This window comes from Dendrobates tinctorius, unplaced genomic scaffold (genome assembly GCF_039654945.1).
Source record: "Dendrobates tinctorius isolate UK_male_01 unplaced genomic scaffold, ASM3965494v1 ptg000189l, whole genome shotgun sequence".
In the NCBI taxonomy this organism is placed as follows: domain Eukaryota; kingdom Metazoa; phylum Chordata; class Amphibia; order Anura; family Dendrobatidae; genus Dendrobates; species Dendrobates tinctorius.
Window position 1 is genome coordinate 12,210,190 of NW_027361856.1, and position 9,229 is coordinate 12,219,418.

General features: G+C 45.7%; 1 protein-coding gene across 3 annotated transcripts in view; it reads right to left on the reverse strand.

The window, feature by feature from the left end:
• Positions 1-5,126, reverse strand: part of POGZ (pogo transposable element derived with ZNF domain) — a 30,597-nt gene extending 25,471 nt beyond the window's left edge. For 2 of the 3 annotated variants that reach the window (XM_073552415.1, XM_073552414.1), the window contains exons 1-2: positions 4,950-5,126; positions 3,646-3,698 (exon numbers count right to left, since the gene is read on the reverse strand). The gene's annotated coding sequence lies outside the window, so the exon portion shown is untranslated. The remainder of the gene's footprint in view (positions 1-3,645; positions 3,699-4,949) is intronic. The other variant, XM_073552413.1, reaches the window with a different exon arrangement.
• Positions 5,127-9,229: the final 4,103 nt, after the last annotated feature.

Genomic DNA, 9,229 nt, shown 5'->3' on the forward strand with positions numbered 1-9,229 from the left:
GCTGTGAGCGCCGCCCGGTTATCAGTGTTCATAGCAAGTGAGGCATTCTCCTACATTCAGGTGATCTGATCATCGCTGGTAAGTAGCAGAACTGATCAGATTATGGCACCTTCTAGTCTCCCATAGAGACTTGAAACATGGCAAAAGTAAAAAAAAAGTTTTAATAAAAAAAAAAAATAAATAATAATATTATAGTAAAAAAAAGTATCAGCCCCCTTTTGCCCCATTCAAAATTAAAAAAAAATAAAAATACACATTTTGTTTAGCTGCGTTCAGAATAGCCCGATCAATAAAAAAAAAAAAAAAAAAAGAGGATTAACCTGGCCGCTAAACGGCGTAGCAAGAAAGTCAAAATGACAGAATTACACTTTTTTGGTCGCCGCAACATTGCATTAAAATGCAATAACGGGCAATCAAAATATTATATCTGCACCAAAATGGTATCAATAAAAACGGCAGCTCAGCATGCAAAAAATAAGCCCTCACCCAACCCGAGATCACGAAAAATCGAAAGATGGAGACGCTACGGGTCTCAGAAAATGGCGCAATATTTTTTTTTTTTTTTAAACAAACTTTGGACTTTTATTCACCACTTAAAAAAGAACCTAGACATGTTTGGTGTCTATGAACTCGTAATGAACTGGAGAATCAGAATGGCAGGTCAGTTTTAGCAGTCGGTGAACACTGTAAAAAAAAAAAAATACAAAAACCTGTTGTGGAATTGCACTTTTTTTTGCAATGACACCGCACTTGGAATTTCCCCCCCCCCCCATTTTTGAGAATACGATATGGTAAAACCAATTGTGTCGTTCAATAGTAGAATTTGTCCAGCAAAAATAAAGCCCTAGTATGGCCATATTTACGGTAAAATAAAAAAAGTTATGGCCCTGGGAAGAAGGGGAGCGAAAAACAAACGCAAAAACGAAAAAGGCTAGGTCTCAAAGGGGTTAATAACACTTCCCACATGTCAACTTTACATCAGCACAAATTTGGAAACAATTTTTTTGTGTTAGAAAGTTAAAAGGGTTAAAAGGTGAACAGTGATTTCTCATTTTTCCAAGAAAATGTACAAAACCTTTTTAGGGACCACCTCACATTTGAAGTGAGTTTGGGGGAGTCAATATGACAGAAAATACCACAAAGTGACACCATTCTAAAAACTGCCCCCGTTAAAGTGCTCAAAACCACATTCAAGAAGTTTATTAACCTTTCAGGTGCTTCACAAGAACTAAATCAATAAGGAAGGAAAAATTAAATATTTTACTTTTTTCACAAAAAATTTACTATGGACCCAAACTTATTTTTACAAGGGTAACAGGAGAAAATGGACCACAAAATTTGTTGTGCAATTTCTCCTGAGTACGCCAATATGTGGGTGAAAGCCACTGGGCGTACGGCAGGGCTCAGAAGGGAGGGAGCACCGTTTTACTTTTTGAATGCAAAATTGGCTGGAATCAATGGCAGGTGCCATGTTGCGTTTGGAGACCCCCGATGTAGCTAAGGCATGTTTCACTCTTCCGTTTGTTTCTATCAGTCAAAATCCACCGTTTTGCAAAAAAAAAAAAAAATGAATCCACCATTTTTTTGGCGGATCCGTTTTTTTCCCATTGACTTGCATTAGCGGCGGATTTTGACGGATGGTCATCCGTTGGATCCGTTTTTTGATGGATCCGCCAAAATTTTGGCATCTGCTTACTTGAGTGGATGGACAATGAAACGTTTTTTTCTCTGCACGGATCTGCTTTTTCACACTGAGCATGCCCGGAAGAATTTCCTCTCCAGAAATTTAACTCCAAATCCCGTTCTGGCGGCAGGAAAAATTCTCTCTCTCTGGCTGCAGTTCCTTTAAATTTCCGACTTCAGCGGATCCGTCAAATCAACGGTCCGGTGGCATACGTTGGGCCAGCCACAACGGAACGGATTCGTCTTTTCCATTTTTTCACGGATTTCAACTGACCAACTTTCCAGTTTTGGTTAGGAACTTGCAGCTCTCTGCCCCCCCCCCCCCTTACCCTCAGGTCAGTCCAGGAACGACACCTAGGTTAAGTAGTCGTCGGAAAGGCTGCCTGGTCGTGTACTGGCTATCGGGCACTCTGCAGTGAGAGCGGTATATCTCACCAGTCTCAGGCAGGAAATACACACACAAACCTTCGATCCATCACTGCCAGGGTTTCCCAATACCACCAGGACACTTTGCTGCCACCAGTTCCTCGTTTGATACTAAAGCCTATATTGGGTCAGGCACCAACCCTCAGGTAGCGTGATTTGGAGCGGAGGACATGTTGGTTCGATCATAGAGCCAAAAGAACAAACTAGTAAATTTGGTTAAAGTCTACTCCAGAAAAAGATAGGCAGTGTTTACAAAATATATTACAAAAAGAGACAAAATACAGTATGTACAGTTACAAGTAAAAGGGATTAAAATAAGAAACTTACTCTATCTCAGTCACCGATATGACGTGTTGATAAAGGGAGGTGCGCCTTCCCTACGGAGAATGGTCCATCCGCACAGCTTCTTAGCTGGCACTCCTGGCATCTGACAGCCCCACCAAATGAGCGTCTGAACTTTATGCTTTTCTCCTGCTGACCTCACTGGGGGCTGAGTCAGAATGTACGCCCCTTTTTGAAGAGTTATTAAAAACCTTCTACTCTCCACATCTCTGGCTGGGGGGAGGGCTCAGAGTGATGGCAGGGGGATTATATTTTCTCTTATGAAATTATCTTTCATTTAAGACCAAACATGACGGTTTCTGGTGACCCTAGAAGTCGTAAAATGCTGTCGGGCGCAGCTTTAATTATACAGATTCTAAAAACATGTTTCCTGCCTCTAGGATTATTGTGTGTTATTAAATTTGAGCTTGAATAGACAAAGGATAGTTTAAATCCATGGCGTGAAGAACTGCTTTTAACTAGTCAAGGTCATAAAATGACCATGTGTTGAAGGTAAGGGGGGAGGGATAGTGTCTCACAGAGCAGAGAGAGGGAGGGAATCGTTTGTGAAGCATGTCATTGACAAACCAAGGAGATGCAACAGGCAGATCTGGATGAGTGTTTGGGTTATTTAGGCAATAACATTTTTCTGACACCGACTCATCGGTGACCTGCGATCATGTGACAGGGTCACCGATGGGCAGGATAAAGGACGCGCTTCCGGTAAGCGCAAGTTAAATGCCGCTGTTAGAAATTGACAGCAGCATTTAACTAGTTAACAGCCGCAGGTGGATCGCGGTTCCATGTCAGCTGTATAAATCAGCCCGTACCAAACAGGGGGGAGTCTGATGTGGGCATACTATTATGCCCAACGTACGAAAAGGGTTAAGACTGATCCGGGGGCGAATTCTTGTTAATTAGAAGATTATCGCCTAAACTTTAGCTTTTCTCCCAAGACTTTCATTTGTCAGGAAATTTACTTTTGATTGCAAAATAATCTTGCTTGCAATCAATGGAGTACAGTGTCCATAGCATATGTTCATCCTGAAGGTAAACTAAAGGCTTTCAGACAAATCTGTTGGGGTGTCCTCATTTATGCTGAGCACTGTACATATACACATATCAGGCTTCCAAATCTAGAAATGTGGGCCACAGGATCATTTTCAACCTCCTTCTGGAGTCCTGCACCCGCAACCCTCACTTATTCTCCATTACCTCGGATCAAAGGTCTGTGGGTTTCCAGAAGATTTCAGATATTTGCTTCAAATCTAAAGAAAAAGAGGAAAAATAAAAGATCAATAAACCAGTTATACAACCGGTGGAAAGTTCTGACGCCCCGCTCATGTAATGGTTTTCCCTTGTCCTTATTGGAACGTGTACATTGTAGGTTCAGACTGAAAGCAGTAAAACGAGACAGTAAGGAACACATTTGCAAACAGGGAGGGTGACATCTCAGATCCCTCATGTGCCCCCTTATTACTCTGATGACATAATTACAACACCCCTCGGCTTCTCTGCAGCCTCATCAGGTCGCATGTGGAGTCTTCCAACAGTCATGAAGGATTTCTAAGGTGTCGAGCGCTTGCTGGCTTCTATGGCTTCACCCCTACCATTGGGTTGAGGCCGTGTCATTGCACAGGCTTCATTCCTCTCCTTGTTGGTCACATCGCCTGTTCTGAGTCACTGATGGTCCCACTTAGTGCAGAGCAGATGGGCTAGCGATCTCTGCAGAACATAGCAATTTGACTATAAAGGCCACTTCACACTGTCTCCTCTTGACAGATGTGAAGAGGCATTTGCATCATTTATGAGGACAGTTTACCTAATGGGCAGTGAATTTTTGGTTTCTGAAGCCGGTAAAGCTGATGAACTTATCCTCTGCAGCAGAGGGTAAATCTCAGTCTTCCTTTCCACCGAGGCCGAATGCGCGTCTCGTCACCTGGCCTCCGCCGAGGCGCGTCTGGTCACCTGGCCTCCGCCGAGGCGCGTCTGGTCACCTGGCCTCCGCCGAGGCGCGTCTGGTCACCTGGCCTCCGCCGAGGCGCGTCTGGTCACCTGGCCTCCGCCGAGGCGCGTCTGGTCACCTGGCCTCCGCCGAGGCGCGTCTGGTCACCTGGCCTCCGCCGAGGCGCGTCTGGTCACCTGGCCTCCGCCGAGGCGCGTCTGGTCACCTGGCCTCCGCCGAGGCGCGTCTGGTCACTTGGTCCTGGGTGCATCAGGTCTTCTGGCCCCCGGCTGCATATTGTTCCCTCTGCTCTCTCCCCCCAGCTGGTAGTTGCTGTCCACCCCTCAGGTGCTTCTGCTGCACAGGTCCGTACAGGAGGATGCGTTTCTATAGGGGCCCTCATTCACTTCCTCTACGGGCCACCAAAACACGCTCCTCCCTGCAAAATAGTCCCCAAGAGCAACATGGCGGCAGCAGCGGAGGGCTACACCTCGGCCTGATTCGCCTTGGTCTTGCAGCCCTAACCCCACATTGTGCCTTTCCCGGCTGCTCCGCATCTGCTCCATCATCTCACCTCCTCCTCGCCAGGGATTCCTCTCCTCGGTCGTAAGCTTAGTGTCACCCAGGGCTCCCTCCGCCGCCTCACACCCGCCACCAGGCGCACTGCGTACAAAGAGGGGCGAGCGGAGGAACACGGTGCTTTCACGGCGGATGAATATCGTGGCGTCATTTCCTCAACGCTTGCTGAGTGGTAGAGAGACTGGAGCGGTAATTGACGTCATTGCCGATGGCCCCGCCCTCGCAGCATTTTTACTACTACGCCTGCGCAGGATGTATTCTTCCTCCCTAAAGAGGGAGGAACTTACAATATAATACCCCCTCTGCTGAACCGACAAATCTCCCACAACACCCCAAATGTGTGACCCTGACAGGAGGCAGCCACTGGCCTGCACTAATAAGCAGGGGCCCAGCCACCATGACTAGTATGTGGTGGGCCTATATTTGAAGAGACCACCCCATTGCTCACTACTTGACCTATTATTATATGTAGTGTGCCCCCACCGGTGAGTGCTGCGAGCAGCATGTCGTGAGGCGGGGCAGCCATCTTGTGCTGTGTAAACACCTGACATGGCTGCCATGGTGTTTATCATTACTGCTTCTGACTGGTGAAATACACACAGTACAAAATGGCCGCCAGGTGACCTGCCTGTGACGGGATATTCATGTTATACACCCTTGTTGTGAGGCGATAACACCGATACTGTAGAGAGATGTGCCGTATACTACTAGGTACCCGCCGTACACTACCAAGGAGCCACCGTTTACTACCAAAGCCACCGATAAATACCAGGGAGCTTCTGTATGCTACCAGGCAGCTGCTGTATACTACCAGGAACCCGCCACATACCACCAAGGAACCACTGTATACTACCAGGGAGCTGCCTTATACTAGTAGAGTTCCGGCGTATACCACCAAGGAGCAACTGTATACTACTAGGGAGCTGCCGTTAACTACCAGGGACCCATCTTATATCATCAAGGAGCCACCATGTACCACCAAGGAGCGCCGTAACACCGTAAACTACCAGGGAGCCGCCGTATGCCACCAAGGAGTGTATACCCCCAAGGAGCTTCTACATATTACTAAGTTCTAGACTCCACTCAACCTGATCTTACAGAATTAGACCTTGTACCACTAGATCTTTCAAAATTAGGCCTTTTACCACTAGATCTTACAGAATTAGGCATTGAACCACTAGATTTTACAGAATTAGGCCTTATACCACTAGATCTTACATTATTAGGCATTGTATCACTAGATCTTACAGTACATAATTAGGCCTTGTACCACTAGATCTTACAGAATTAGACCTTGTACCACTAGAGCTTACATAATTAGGCCTTGTACCTCAAGATCTTACAGAATTAGGCCTTGTACCACTAGATCTTACTGAATTAGGCCTTGTACCTCTAGATCTTACAGAATTAGGCCTTTACCACTAAATCTTACAGAATTAGGCCTTATATCCCTAGATATTATAGAATTAGACTTTATACCACTAGATCTTACAGAATTAGGCCTTATACCACTAGGTCTTACAGAATTAGGCCTCATATCCCTAGATCTTTTAGAGGTTAGACATTATACCACTAGATCTTATGGAATTAGGCCTTATACCTGGCACCCATGTCCAGCAACACGCACACCCCCGCAGAAACCTTGCACACCTAGACACCCATGCGCTCTCTGACTCTATTCTACCACTAGCAACAATATCCTCACTCCATGACACAGACAGTGCCACTGCTTTCTACAATGCCACTCTCGCATCAGCTATTGTCACGGTTGCCCCTCTCGTTCATGGCAGAATGTGACGTATCAACAGACAACCCTTGCACAATAACACCACTAAAAAGCTCCGGCAATCATCCTTACCCGACCTAGCTATAACAATTAATGACATCACACTTTCCCCAGTACCAGAAGTCCGCTGCCTCGGAGTAACCTTTGACTCTGCCCTGTCCTTCAAACCGCACATCCAAGCTCTTTTTACCTCCTGTCGCCTCCAGCTCAAAAATATTTCCAGAATTCATCCTTTCCTCAACCCTCAATCTACTAAAATGCTTGTGCATGCCCTCATCATCTCCCGCCTCGACTACTGCAACATCCTTTTCTGTGGTCTCCCTGCTAACACCCTCGCACCTTTCCAGTCCATCCTTAACTCTGCCGCCCAACTAATTCATCTCTCTCCTCGCTACTCCTCCGCCTCTCCCCACTGCAAATCTCTTCACTGGCTCCCATTCCCTCAGCGTATCCAGTTCAAATTACTAATATTGACCTACAAGGCCATCTATAACCTGTCTCCCCCATATGTGTCTGAACTAATCTCCCGATACCTTCCCTCACGTAATCTCCAGTCCTCCCAAGACCTCCTTCTCTCCACCACACTTATTCGCTCCTCACCCAACCGCCTCCAAGACTTCTCTTGAATAGCCCCTATTCTCTGGAATTCTTTGCCCCAACAAGTCCGACTATCAACCACATTTGGATCCTTCAGACGGATCCTGAAAACCCACCTCTTCAAGAAAGCCTACAGCCTGCAATGACCCCGCTACCTCCTTCTCTCTCACCACTACCGGTGTTATCACCTCAACCAACACCGGAACTGCTGCAACCCACCAACCTACTGTCTCCTTCCCCACATCCTGTAGCATGTAAGCCTGAAAGGGCAGGGTCCTCTCTCCCCTCTGTATCAGTCTGTGATTGTTAGTTTGTTTACTGTAAGTGATATCTGTAATTTGTATGTAACCCCTTCTCATGTGCAGCACCATGGAACCAATGGTGCTATATAAATAAATAATAATAAATAATAATAAATACCACGAGATCTTATGGAATTAGGCCTTATTCCATGGGCCCTATGAACTAACAGGCAGGTTGTTGCTGACCACCTACCTGTTCTGCCCAGTGCCAGCATAGAGCTGTCACAGGCAGCTCCTGCCTGTGATTCTGCTGCTTCACATTTTTTTCCAGGCTGCTCTGTTGATGGGACATCACTAATAACGTCATGATGATAGACAGGAGGCTTCTCTCTGCAGAAGCCACTGAATCGCCGGCTGGAGCCGTCTGTTACCGCTCTCTGCCACAAGAGATCTACGCTGGGCAGGATAAGCAGGTAGTTGGCAATTACCTGCCAGTTAGTTCTTAGGCCCACAGGAAAAGAATAATATATTCCTTTAAAGTATGTCAATTTATTTAGTATTCTAATAATATTATTTTGTTTAATATACAATAGGCACTGCAAATAGCTTATGATTGGTGGGGGTCTGGGTTCAAAGATCCCACCAATGGCTATACACTGGGGTACTCATGTAAGCAGCACACACATAGAACAGTGTACAGGGTGAATAGTGACCCTGTGGGTCCACACACTGTGTCCATGCTGCTTACAACAGCAGCGCACGTCAGAGCTGCATTTTGAGCAATGTGTGGGGGTCTGAGGACCCCTCTGATCACACGATATTTGCAATGCACTTTTAAGTTGTGAAAAAATGTGTCAATTTTTTTAAATGGATTGTGTCTTGTAGCATCCTAAGTGTTACGTCGTGGGAGTGGTGTGAGGACTTGCCTGAATGTCGCTACAATCTGTACGGACACCATTCCCAGTTGCATATGATGTTTTCTTGGGTTTTTATTTCATTTTTTGGGGAAATGTGGTGAAGAAAGAAAAAGCAAATATGGCATTTAAATTTTTTTTCACTGCATATCGTTATTTGTTCACGTTAATTAATTTTTCTCCCAGCTGCAGTGACAACCTATTGCCACCCCGAAATCTCAGGAGGGGCTGATGGGAGCAGGTGCATGAGTGCACGGGTTCTCACATCACATGAACGCTGCTGTCAATGATTGACAGTAATGTTTACATGGGTAAAAAGCAGTGATGAGAGCGATCTCCAGTCCTTGCTGTTACAGTCAGATGCCGGCTGTGTAATGCTGGATGCACCTGCAGGGTATAATAATAATAATTTTATTTTTATAGCGCCGACATATTCCGCAGCACTTTACATTTCAGAGGGGTCTTGTACAGACAATAGACATTACAGCATAACAATAATCACATAGATTATAACAAATACCAAGAGGAATGAGGGCCCTGCTCGCAAGCTTACAATCTATGAGGATAAAAGGGAGACACGAAAGGTGGATGGTAACAATTGCATTCGTTGTTTGGACCAACCATAGTGCAAGAATCGAGTGCTTACATTATGACCTGTCCGAACAATGAATGCCATTGATACCATCCACCTTTCGTGTCTCCCCTTTTATCCTCATAGATTGTAAGCTTGCGAGCA